Here is a 13,519-nt window from a genome sequence, read left to right on the forward strand (position 1 = left end):
TGCTCTTTTGTGGGTGTGCAGGTGGAGATTTTTATCATGTAATGTGACACAGATGGCCAAGGGTGGTGTGATCCATGTTTCCCACTGGGAAATGAGGAGAGATGGAGGAGATGTGTAAGGAGAACTGCAACCCCCCAGTCCCAGATGTCATAAGACTCATACTGGTGTCAGTAGTGGACAGGAGTTGAGTGCACATTGGCAGTTCTTAGACTGCAGAGCACTTTATGTACTTTGTATTTAATGTGGGAGCTGCCCATGCCCAGTAGAGGTGGAGCAGGTGCCCTCCCTTTGGTTTGAGATGTAGATGAAGTATAAGCAAAGCATCTGGCCTCAAGCCTGGGGTGTTTCTGAGCAACTGTGTGTGCCTGATTATGAGTACCAATGGGTACCAAGGGAGTATTCTAGGTCCCATGTGGCCTCTGTTCAAGTTTAGACTATGCAGCTTGCAGCATTGTGCTGCTGGATTTGTGTTCCTGGATGTGGGCACACATCAGCTCCCAATGGTAGGCAAAGACACCAAAGCAGATGCAAAAACATCTGGACATCACCTAAAGCTGAAAGATTTTTTCCATCTTCTGCTGATGCCCCGTGTGGAGCCTTGGCTGCTCTCCAGCATCAGTCCCTCTCTGTTCTCCTGCCTTGGAGGTGAGTGAGAATCTCTTCTGCCATGAGCCGTGGGGGAGAGAAAAGCACTGAGAGAGGGAGAAACACACCTCGCTGCTTAAATTAGCCTCTCTGGGATTCTTTTGAGAAGATAGGAAATATGACAGCCTGATTTACAACAGCCCTTTTCTGCCTTGGAACTCACTGTGTGCCTGTCCTGTCTCCCTGCATCTAGAAATAAATCATCACGCATTCACAGAAAGGCACCCTTTTATTTGGCCACCATATGTGCCTGACAGCTCAAACACACATTTTTAGGCAGTGCTGCCTCTCCCTGTTTCTTCTCCAAGCGCTGTGAGTTTGAAGCATTGATTTTGCATTCGGGCTTTGTTATTTTTTCCTTTTGTTTGAGGGCTGCAGAAGGGAACTGCAATATGACCAACCCAAACTCTTTCAGCTGCTTGTGTGACCCTGAATGCGTGAGAAGGGATATAGAACAGCAGGAAAAGATGAGAATCGGAGGGTGATACCTGCTTGTGCCCTGTGAGTTTATCAGTGGATGTCCTGGTGGTGGTGAAAACTCCCTTAATCCTTAATGGCATGTGTGGCCGTCTTGTTTACAGGACAGAGAGGTGAAAAAACAACAACAGCAATTAATGGTTGCATTAAGACTGATGGGATCTTGGACTGTTTATTTCAAAATGGTCAAACTGACCAAGAATGGCAGCTCAGGTTCTGCCTACTTTGCATCGGTGAATGATACACCATTGAATAATACATAGTAAGCAGAGTGATGGGAGTCTCTGCTGCGAGGCCACCTAGGACAGAGATGAGATTGCTGCAGGAGCTGATTTTGCACCAGTTCTAGCATTGTTGTTCTCTAGGTGCAAATTTCTGTACTTAAGGAACAAATGCTATATGTTTGGTGGGGGGAGAAGCTGATTCTGCCTTGAAAGATAGAATATGAGCTGACAGAATGTTGCAAGTTTCTGTAGTGAGACCCAGAAATGAGGCAATGCAATTGAAGCAAGGAGCAACAGTGCTCTGGTCGTGGGAGATAGTTCTCACATGGAAATGTCCTGATGCATTATTGCTTGGCATCACCATTGAAACAAATGGGCAAGTTGTTACCAAAGCCTTCCTCTTTACCTGCCTGCGTATACATGATATTGAAAGAGCATCCAACACAAGATCCAGGTGCCCGGGGGGAGTTGTTAAAAATACACTAAAATAGTACACAACCTGCCAGCTCAGCTGGAGCAAATAAGGAAAATCCTGCAGAGAGCTGACCTTATCCCATTGCACGGGGCTCCCCTGCTGTGTGCACGCTGCTGAGATGAGCAGGGCCAGGCAGTGAAATGTGAGAGCCAAATGCTACGGGAGCAAGTGACAGAGGTCCAGGATGGAGCATGCGTTGGCTGGAAGGTGTGCTGCAAGGGTGGGAGAAGCAACCAGAGGTTGTTTTGCATCAGGTTGTCCTCTGAGATGGGGGATTTCCCACTGATGACAGCATGCTGTTGACCCTGTCTGGGGAATTTATGAAGGGAGAATCCTTTGTTGTACTGTATTGAAGGTAAAAGGAATCTAAGGAGGATGCTGGGATGGGGGATGTGATTTTGCAGAGAACAGTGAAAGATACGCAGTTGTGCTTTCTGTCCTGATAAAGGAATTTGAGAGCAGATTTCAAGGCTGCCAAAAAAAAGTCATTGACTTTTTGGTATATTTGCAACTCTATTTTCAGTTGACAGAAATACATTGCCTGCTAGTTTTCAAATAGAATGCATAGAGTTGCGATCAGATATTGAACTCAGAAATCGTATTGTGTTTCTCTACTAGAGAATGTTTATGGAGGCTCAACAGTGGATGTGAGCAGTGGATGCTGGATTTCAGCAGTGGTGACAGAGGCAGTGGGTCACCTCCACTAGTGCAGATTTTGACAAGCACAGCATACAGGTTCTTGTCAAAAATACTCAGATAATGGTGGTGACTGTGTTGAAAAATAGTGTTTGGTAGCGGAGAGTTTGATCTATTAAAGAGTGTTATTGTGCTCTCTGTATTGGTTATAGTTTCCATGGAAATAAAGAGGAGGCATTACTTTCAGAGCAACCTACATATATAAGGTCCAAGGCAATTCCTCTTCACTTGCTGCAGCCCAGGCAAGCCAATAGGTTGGACACTCATGATCTAGTCCATCCCCAAGCCATTCTCACTGACTGTGCCCCTTAGTGCTACATCTCCACATCTCTGCAACACCTCCACCACCCCCATTCAGCCCATACCGTTGCTTCAGTTATTCCTAATATGCAACCTGAACCTCCATTGGAACAACTTGTGGCCATCACTTCAAGTCCTAGATAATGGCTATTTCTATGATGTCTTTTGTCTAAAAAGCTGCCAGACCCTTGTAGTCTATATACATGTGGTCCTGCCAGATAGGAGATGACTCAGGGGTTGGAGGCTGTTTTCACAACCAGACATTCACCCAGAGGGTGGTGACGCACTGGAACAGGTTGCCCAAGGAGGCTGTGGATGCCCCATCCCTGCAGGCATTCAAGGCCAGGCTGGATGTGGCTCTGGGCAGCCTGGGCTGCTGGTTGGTGACTTTGCACATAGTAGGGGTTTGGAACTGGGTGAGCACTGTGGTCCTTTTCAACCCAGGCCATTCTATGATTCTGTGATTCAGGAATTCTGAGATGAGAAATTCATGATGGGTCTTGGGAGTTCTGCTCGGTGGAATGCAAAAAAACCTGTGACCAAGGGGACACTGCAATTTGTGACCATTTGATTTCCTTTCTGAAAAGCAAACCTACACTTTCGTTTGTGTAGTATTTTTTTGGGGGGGAGATGATTCCTGTGTACACGGTATAAGCCAAACTATATGGTGAAAATGCTTATTTAATCTTCAAATCAGCACTTGTTATGTATAGACACCCATTCTACTGGATGTGGACCCGCTCTGTTATACCTTGTTTCATGTGTATTGGTGTGGTTATTGGGGTATTTGCCATTCATTGGTCTACATCAGTGGTTTCCAATCTTCTTTTAATTTGTAAGTTTTACATTTTTATGGTGGGATGCAGTCATTTGCATAGCAAATTTAAGCCTCTGGACACTGCCTTTGCTTTTCTTACTGACAACTCACAAAACCCTTAGAAGTTGCCCCTGAATCCCCAGGGCTTCCCAGACATGCTGGAAATGACTGGCCTAAGATGAATAGGAGGGTTGTACAGAAAAAGACAGAAAGGAGGAAAAAAGTCATGTCCCTTCCCCAGTATAAACACAGCAGGACTGGAAGTGCTGGCTCTGAAGATGATATCTCCTGTCCCTGAAAAATGGATCAAGCAAGTGGGAAGGTCATACAGTCACAGGGTCAAAGAATATTTGTGCTGGAAGGGTCTTAAAATTTGAAGAATCATAGAATTACTTGCGTTGGGCTGTGCTGAGATGGGTTGGATTGTGTTGAGTTGGGTTGAGTTGTGTTGGGCTGGATTGGGTTGAGTTGTGTTGGGCTGGATTGGATTGGGTTAGGTTGAATTCGATTGTGTTGGGCTGGATTAGGTTGAGTTGAGTTGTGTTGTGTTGGGCTCGTTTGTGTTGGATTGGGTTGGGTTGAGTTGTGTTGTGTTGGGCTCGATTGTGTTGGATTGGGTTGGGTTGAGTTGTGTTGTGTTCAGCTGGATTGGGTTGGGTTGGGCTGGATTGGGTTGGATTGGGTTGGGTTGGGTTGAGTTGAGTTGTGTTGTGTTGTGTTGTGTTGTGTTGTGTTGGGCTGGGTTGGGCAGCACTGAGTTGGGGTGGATGGGTACTTCAAGATGGCAGAACCACAGAAAGGTTGCGTTAAAAGGGACCTCAAAACCCACCCAGCCTCAACTCCTGCTGTTGGGTAGGAGGGGACACAACACCCTCTGTGCCCCCAGCACAGCCAGACAGCAGCATCTGAGGGGCAGAAAACCCAGCAGCCTGGCTCTTCCACTCATTAACTCCTGCCAAAATCCCCAACCTCCCCTCTCCTCCCTCCCCGAGCGCTGTTCGGCGCGGCGCAATGCGTGTGTTCGCTCGGATTGCTCAGAGTTGGCTGCGGTTCCTATTCGCAACATATTGTTTGACAAATGTCAATTCTGAAGAAAAATAATTTAAATTATATCTTCGAGACAAAGTTTCAGATTTAACGTTGAGCAGATGCTCTGTCTAAAATTAGCATAATGATTCCTCATGCCTGCTACTTACCAGGACATGTGTCTTTAATGTAAGTGTTGGAATAATAATGAAACTTTGCAGTGATTTTTTTAATTTTTTTTTTTTTGGGGGGGGGGGGGGGGATAATTGTAGATTCTCCCGCATGCTTTTGAAATGTTTAATGAGCACAGGGACCTTTGGAGTTAAGCAAAGCTATTTTTCTCACTTTGCAGATGTGGAAAGGGTGATGTAGAGTTCCCAGTGCTGGGAAGGAGACAGCATGGGGGGAACGAGGTCACTGCCTGCAGTGGGCATTCAGCTCCCAGCTGCTGGTGGGAGGGCTGGAAGGGCCGTGAGCTGCCATCAGTGCACATAGTGATGGGATTTCCTAATGTAAGGGGGAGAGTTTTTCCAGCGTTGGGCTTTTACTGGTGCAGGCTGTGGGGCATGAGCCTGCGGCTTCTAAAGGTCTTGTTTCACTTTTAGGGATTTACAGTTCAGATCGTAAAAGGTTGTTAAATATGCCTCAAAATGTTAAGTTGGATCTGTGGGTTTCTGCTGCTGTGACTTTCCTAAGCAGAAGGATGACATGGGAAATGTATTCCCAGTGCCCTCTTCAATCTAGGAGCGTGATTGCTCCGAGTTGGACGTGAGGGCTTTAAACAAACAAACAAGCAAAGAAGCAAACAACCTCTGATAGTCCCCAGACAGTTTCCCAGATGGGAAAACTTTGCAACAGAAAGGTGAAGTGACTTCAAGAATGAATATGAACAGCCCAGATTCCCATGCTGTAGCAAAGGGGTTTAGGGGGAGCCTCTTTTCATGCTGCATGAATTCATACTGCAGCTCTAGCGATGGTAAAGATGGAAAAGATGAGAGTAGTGACCCAGCTCTGGGCACTGGCAATGGGAAGGAGAGGGATGGGCTGGGATGTGTGAGCAGCCTCGGGACAGTGGGTGCAGCGTGCTGTGGGATCACAGTGCTGGCAGCAGGGAAGGTGGAAAAATGACAGTGTTCCAAAAAACGGGAACAGAAACAGCTTCCAAGAGACCTTTTCAGGCAGTGGGTAATTTTTACCCATCCTGAGTTGGGTGAGGGATGGGATCAGCGGAAGGGAAAGAGCCCAACCTTTGGGTGTCAGGGGAGTTGTGGTTGTGTTGGCCAACCATGACCCAAGTATGGCCTCTGTCCCAACCAAACACTGGTTTGGAATAAAGGGTGCCCACAAAACTCACCTCAGTAGCCCCACAGGGTGAAGCCTCAAGGGAACCCTGCCCTTCCTCTTCCCATTTCAGTAAAACCACACTTTTCCACCCAAGAAAAGGCACCGCCACGGGCAAACACCTTTGTGCTAATTGCATTGAATGGCCATATTTGTGCTGGTCAGGAAAGAAATACCCGGACCCTGTGGGTGCTGGGGCATGGAAGGTGACTTTGGGAAGTGGCAAGAGGGAATTTAGGTGATGGGCAGATGCTGAAGTGCTGGTCAAAAGTAATAATAAATAAAAGAAAAAATACCTATGCTGCTTTCTTTTGAGGAAATACTTCAATGTTCCTGTATTCAGTGCTGTGTGGTGCACCTTGCTGCTGTTTCTATGGATCCTGAGGCTGTGTCCATTGTGCACTGTGCCCATGCACCCCTTGAGCCATATTTCATTTATTATATTTATATATTAGTATTTAGCATATCTAGTGTCTGCATCAGTATGATGAGGCAACTGCACCTACTTATGGCAAAGTGACTCAAGCTGAGACCATGGGAGCAAAATTAAACACATAATGCCACAAAGCATTGCTACGTCACAGTTATTCTCACTTATGTCCAGAATGAGAGATGCAGAAATGGAGAGTGAAGCTGGGCTAGTAACAAGCACATAGAAAGCAGCTGTGTTATATGGCATTTTCTTGCTTTTAGCACCAAATCACCAGGGAAGGCAGCAGATAGGGACTGACAGGGGGCTGCTCAATGCTGCAGCAGTGGGGTTCCAGTCACTCACTGCTCTGGAAAGCAACGTGTTGCTTGCTGAGCAAAACAACAGGGCTGATGTTAAAAGCACACCGTGCCAGGTCTGGCTGCTGTAGAGACCACACAGCATCCTTACTTCATCCTTAGATGCCTTTTTATTTTATATATATCTATATATCTATATATAGATATTATTTTTTTGGCTCAGCTCTGACTTTTTGAAGTCTGAAGTCAGATAGGAGCAGAGGCTTGGCAGTTCATATATACATATCTACATATGTATACATACTTTGGAACGAGTGATGTCTTTGTGCAGCCTGAATCAGAAGAGCCCCATCACACCCCCACCCCCCGGGCAGTGCATGGTCGGAGTGATGAGAGCGTTGTTTCCCCTTCCAACACAAGGTTTGTTAGGGGCAGTGCTTAGTTAAAAACAAGCAAACAACCAAACAACCTTCAAGTCCTCTCGCTGAGCCTATCAGACTGCAGGCTTAAGAGCTGAGCCAAAAAAAATAGTGACATCTGAGGATGAAATAACGATAATGCAAGTAGAGCAAAGCCAAGGGAGAGAGTGGAAAAAGGTGCGTTTGGGCGGTGGGATGGTGAGGGGTCCCGCTAGGAACCCTGAGCTCTACGTGTCCCCACTCTGTAACCCTGAATTCGGGCTCCGGTCGCTCCGGGTATCCCGGAGAGCGGATCTGCCGGGCAGATGGGGAGGGGACGGGGAGGAGGAGGGGGAGGAGGAAGGATCAGGAGGAAGGAGGCGCTGCCCTCGGCTCCCCGTACCCCCCGTCCCTGCTCCAGGTCCGCTCCGTCCCCTCCCGTCGCTGCGTTCCGTCCCGGCTGGGGCTGCAGGATTCCCTCGCTCGTCCCCAGCCCGCGGAGAGCTCTTGACAACAGGAAACAATGTGTAGTGAATGGAAAAAGGGGGTGGTGCCGCCTGCACAACTTCCCCTGACATCACTGCCCAAATAAGGAGCTTGAAACGAACCTTTTCTATTGCAGCCCGGCAGAAGATCCCCCCGGAGTCCCAGGGTCTGCAGAGGCAATGGCAGAGCCGCGGCTGCAGGGCGGGGGGCGAGCGCAGGTAACGGGCACCGCTCCCTCCGTCCCGTTCTTTCTCTTTCTCTATTTCATTTCATTTCGATTCCTTTTTTTCCTCCTTGGGGCAGAGGGGAGCTGGGGGCAGAACAGCGCAGCGGGGAGCACGGGGACGCTGCTGGCTGTAGGGGTCTTAATTGGTGCCTAGCTCTAATTAAGGTCCGGGACTTGCTGCGGGTTTGCGCTGGCCGTGTTAAGCGGGGTGAGCCGTGTGTCCGCGTGTCCGTCCGTCTGTCCAGGACGGATTTCCTCCTTAACGCTCGCACAGGAAAGTGATCGGGGAGCGCCACGTGACGGCAGCGAGCAGAATCCTGCGTGGGTAAACCCTGCGTGGGCTCAGTGCTCCCAGCCCAGCATCGCGGGGCTCTGCGGGAGGGGATGCAGTGACCCTTAGTGGGCAGTGACCCTTTGTGGGTGCCACCTGGGGGGCTTCCCCGGGGGTATTTTATCCCTTTTAGTTTTGATTCTTATTCCTTTTGTCCTGGCTGTTAGGTGCCCACATCTCAGCCTAAATTGAGGCAGTGTTTAAAATGCATTAAGTCTAACTAAATGAGCGCTAATGATTTAAGCTCTTTAGCCTCCTCGATGGAAATTAATAATGCTTTTGATGCACCCGGAGGTGCGATCAGAAACGCAACCACGAGCTGAGCTGCTCTATGCAAATGCGTGGATTGTTATTCCGGAAAAAGGCACAGTGTATTATTATTAATTTGGGGTTTTTTTTTACATCATTCTGGTGCTAATTGGCTGAGTGTCACCTGGTCCTTCTACCCAGCTCCACTGCGGTGAGTGGAAGTGGCCGGGGCAGCTGCCACGGTGATTGATGGTGTGAGCAACACAAACCCAACCCTTGCTCTGCTGCTGGGGATCACCTGCAGCTTACAGGCTTTTGGTTTCCCTGGTGTTGAAAGACTCTTAGTGTCAGCCTGCAGAGTCAGCTTTAACTTTGGTGTCTTGGTGTCCCCCACTGGCCTTTGTTACACCCTCTGGTTCCACTGGGCTCCAGCCATCCGCTGCCTGTTTGGGACTGGTGTGGTTTTCTTGCAGTTTGGGAAACTTTGGAGTTTTGTAGGGAAAATGTGCAGGGTGCTGTCAGTGTGCATTCACAGCAAGAGCATGTGGGGTTTGTGTGGTGGGATGTTTGCTTCTTGCTTCGCTCCCATGGCAGTGAGCATCGCTGCATCCATTGCTTCTTGGTCTTTGCACACAGCTGTTGGTGTAGAGCTCCTGGGAAGCTGCTTCCCTCTATGCCAAGGATTCATCCTTCATTAAAGGGTGGAGGGTTCCTGTTGTAGGCTTACATGTGGTCCTGGCTTGCAGAGCAGCCCTCTTCCAGGGCTTGCAGCTTGGTGCTCAGCCTATGGAGGAGACACTAAGGAGAGGAAAAAAAGCACTTGTGGAGGGCTCGGGTAAACTGCATCAAATAAAAAAGCCTTCCAGAAGTTATGGGTTCATTAATGGACGTGTTGCTGCCACGCTGTTTGCACAGCTCTGAGCTTTGCATCCCATGGGACAAATCCAGCACCTGTGCTGTATCCCCTAAGAAATGTCTCTCAGGGCCCTCTCCTCTCCTGGGGATGCTCTTGGAGCATCAGGAAAGGACCGCATTCGCTCTGAGCACTTTAACCCTCATTTCTCCATGAAGATCTCAGGCTTACAGCCAGCTCTTCCCAGCAGCCGTCAGAGTGGGGCAGCGCTCGCCCTGCAGTGGTTGTGAGCGGATGTGGGGACTCCGTGGGGTGAGTCCCATGAGAAACAGTTTCGAAAACAATATTTATTCAGAAGCTGACAACGAAAGCACTGTTTGGGAGCAGCACTTCCCGAGCCGTGGGGACCAGCTGCCCTGGGCTGCTCTAAGCAGGGAAATGCACTGGGCTGGGTGAGCACCGCTGTCCCTGGGCTCTGTTGGGGATTACCGAGGGGCTCCTGGGAACTCCCTGCCCACGTCATGCCTGTGGCCCCCAGCCACATTGGGAGGCTCCTTTTATCTCTTTCCCCCAGGTCCCCTGGTTGCTGAGGCTGCTGCTGCCTCCCGGCCACGTCCGGCTACACACAGTGAATGCAAGAAGTGTTTCAGCAGTTGCCATTCCTGCAGCAGTGCTTTGGAGCATTTCGTTTCTTGGCACGGGGTTCAGACTTAGGAGGGGGATAAAAAAAAAAGAAGCTCTGGAAAGTTATTTGTTTAAAATATACGTTTAACAGCATTGTCTGTGAGTTGAAGAAGGCTGCTTGTTAGGAGATCCTTATAGCTCTACAGGGACCTGCAGCCAGCGAGGATGCAGGGCAGGCATTTCTGCTCTTTTCCATCCTGCCCATTGCACTGCTGCATCCTTCCACCCCGCCCTTGCCAACCCATGGGCAGTTCCTCCATCATAGTGCTCCCTGTGCTGCAGCGGGCACTGCTGGCCTGCAGGACAGGGTCTCCCCCACACTGGCTTTGCATGCTGAGCTGGGATCTCGGTTTCTATAATTGGCGCAGTAATCAGAATGGGGATTTAATATTATTATTTTTTTAATCCTTTCCATATCCTGCATAAGGTGAACCTTTTAATGAGCATCAAAGGAAGCCCTGCGTGGGGAGGGCCTGTGTTAAAGGGGATTACTCAGTCACTCAAAAAGCATTTGGTGAAAGTAAACGCGCAATAAACCTTTGTTATCCCCTACCTTGCCTTCCTTTCTTTGCACAGCCCTTCCAGCGTGGTGGGAAGCCGTATTGTACCTTGATGATAGAAATTCCTTTTTTTGTGCTAATGAGATTTTCAGTTTCAGGAGGTCTCCAGATCCCAAGTCGTCTTTCCCACACCATTTATCCCACCCTTCCCTTGTTCCTCCCTTGGACTTTGGAGGGTCATCTGTTCATTAAACCATTATTTAGGCTTTGCAGCACTGGGAGGCTTTGGGGTTTCTGTTATTTTGCTCTGCTTTACTACAAGACCTGCAGATTCTAGGCAGGAAGGTGAAGCATGTCAGAACTTGGCTACATCCAGCTGCATTCAGACCTGGGATTTGGGTTCCTGCGGCAGTATTGCTCTCAGATGCGTCAAGACCTGGAGGGGTTTGCTGATCCCTCATTTGGTGGTTCAGTTTAGAGGGAAAATCTCAAGAGAATCCCAAAAAATTAAGCCTGGCCCCTTTCCCAGCAAACCTGGTTAAAGTGTCGTAGTTCCCTGAAGTCCTTATTGCTGAGCTCCAGATGGAAATCCAACTACTGCCTTGCTCAGATGGGATCTCCTGAAGTTCACTACTTTATAGAACTCAAAAGGCCCAAAGTAGACACAACCTTTAATTGTATAACCACCTGCTGTCACTGTTCATAGGAATTACTGGTGGGTTGAAGTCTCGTGGAGACATGGAATAGCCTTCTTTGCCTTAGGGTGTGTGGTTATTCTCTTGGTAATCAATTCTATGGGCAGTGCCACAGCAATGTGGGTGCTGTTTGCTTTGATGGAGAGACCCACGTGGTGTTGAGCTGTGAACTCATTATGTTCCCAGCTGGGGTTAGGGCATGTCCTTGGGGTAAAAGGCTGATAAGCCAAAGGCTTGATTGGGCACGTGCTCCTCAAAAGTGCAGTATGAAGGTAAGATGTGTGTTGGATGCTTTATAGGTCTGTGTTGCTGCTGGTAGCAATGGTGCACAGTCTCTGGCCATATGATCTGGCGAAGGTGAACCAATGGCTGCTATTTGTGATAGGCTGTAGGGCTCACTAATTGTATTTCAGTGGTCCTAGGGGCTTTTGTGGGATTTAGGAGGACCCTTTGTCTTATGGCTGTGCAGAGAAGAGGGTTAGTCCCACTGTGTGCTGTATGGGGGCAGTGGGGACCCCAAGGAGACACTGACCCAGAGCTGCAGATTTGTCACTGCCTGGATGTGTTTCAGAGTTTTCCGTGAGGCATGGCTGGGTCTTTAAATAGCTGCCCACGGGTTTCCTGTGTTTCCTTCTGCACCATATTCAGTTTTCCTGGGTTTGTTCCCTTCTGGGGGCATTTACTAATATCAATTAAGAATGTAGAAAAACTGAAAGTGTAGCTAAAATGAGGTGAATAGAAATAAGCCAAAAAAAAAAAACCCAAAAACAACCCACCCAAACAAACAAGTGAGCTTGATTTAATTCACACGTTTCAGTAAGCACTGGAATAGCCTCCACCACCTGTAACACATGAGCAGCTGCAGGATGCTCTGTGGGCTGAGCTGGGAATGGGACAGTTATTTGCAGGTGCCACCCTATTGCCACTGTATTGTAAGCCCCCTTGGAGGGTTTATGGCCACACCAGGTGTTAGAATCATAGAATTGCTAAGGTTGGAAAAGACCTCCAAGATCATCTAGTCTGCCTACCACCAATATTTCTCCACTAGACCGTGTCCCTTAGTACAGCATCTAAATATTTCACGACACTTGGAAAGGAGCAAGTTAAGGGTAATCAGATGGCTTGCAATGAGGAAGGATGCAGCCCACAGGAGGATGAGCATTGAAGGATGGAGGCAATGCCTGGTCCTCGTGCAGATGCAGCCTCCAGGAGGTTGAGCGCTGCAAGGTGTTTCTAGAGTGGTTCTCCTTGGAAGGGCTGTTGGCTGTGATTCCTTTTGACAAAAGTAGAAATATTGAATGGATTTCTTCAGTTGAGTTAGTGAAGTGTCCTGACATCCCAGCTCAAGTATTGGTCCAAACTGGGAGACACCTGTAGGGGACATCAGGGTAGGAAGGACAGGATAAAACCTTTCCGTGTGTGTTCAAGTGGACCATAAATCTGTTGGGCTTTTGCTTGTTTTAAAGATGTAAATAGAGTGTTGGTTGTGTTTGAAACAAAACTGGCTTAACTTTGAAGATATGGGATGTTTGATTTCTGGACAAAACAGTGCAGTGGAAGGTCAGACCTGACCCAAGTACAAAAATAGCATTATAGATAGATACGGAATAACATGAAGTTTTCTGGGTTGAAAGGGAAGTCAAGCTGTGTGTTTAATTACCTCCCCCAAACCTGCATGCCATGCTTAGGTATTTCCTTCATGATTTTCTCAGGCTAATATTAACAAAACCCATAGAGAAACTACTCTGCCCACCATTTCACCACTGTGTTTACATGAGAAAATTGGCTGGGGCACAACAGTGTGACCACTGTAGCTTGGAAGAAGCGCATGATTCTTCTGGAAGAGAGGATCTCTGCTGGAAGGGGTCCTGTAAGAATTCACAAGTGTTTCAGGCCAATATCTCTTTGTGCCTCGGTTCCCACTTCTGTAAAATGGGGTTAAAAATATTCTCCCTCCCTCCCAGGGTCGTTGCCACACTCCATCCACAGCAGTTTGTAAAGTGCCACAGAGTTTTTTCCACCAGTGTGAAAAATGCTAAGTAGAAGTAAATGGACACTATTTCTAATAATATTCTGAGTGCTTTGTGCTGCTGTGAGTGGCTGCAAATAACTTTTTCATAGAACAACAGAATGACCTGGGTTGGAAAAGGACCACAGGGATCATCTGCTTTCAGCCCCCTGCTGTGTACAGGGTCACCAACCAGCAGCCCAGGCTGCCCAGAGCCACATCCAGCTTGGCCTTGAATGCCTGCAGGGATGGGGCATCCACAGCCTCCTTGAGCAGCCTATTCCAGTGCATTTTGAGGAGCATTCATTAAAATGAACACCTTGCTGCCTTCTCTGACCTTGCATCAAATGGCATCATTT

The 13,519-nt window shown here is 48.2% G+C and overlaps 1 protein-coding gene across 10 annotated transcripts in view; it reads left to right on the top strand.

The window, feature by feature from the left end:
- Positions 1–13,519, top strand: part of HIVEP3 (HIVEP zinc finger 3) — a 201,018-nt gene that overhangs the window by 103,926 nt on the left and 83,573 nt on the right. For 3 of the 10 annotated variants that reach the window (XR_014935135.1, XR_014935136.1, XM_085518033.1), the window contains exon 1: positions 7,701–7,832. The exons of 5 other annotated variants lie outside the window; for them this stretch is intronic. The gene's annotated coding sequence lies outside the window, so the exon portion shown is untranslated. Of the gene's footprint in view, positions 1–7,571; positions 7,833–13,519 lie in introns of those variants that run through there. 2 more of the 10 variants (XM_015883618.3, XM_015883624.3) reach the window with 2 other exon arrangements.

This window comes from Coturnix japonica, chromosome 17 (genome assembly GCF_054131305.1).
Source record: "Coturnix japonica strain WE chromosome 17, WE-NBRP24, whole genome shotgun sequence".
Classification (NCBI taxonomy): domain Eukaryota; kingdom Metazoa; phylum Chordata; class Aves; order Galliformes; family Phasianidae; genus Coturnix; species Coturnix japonica.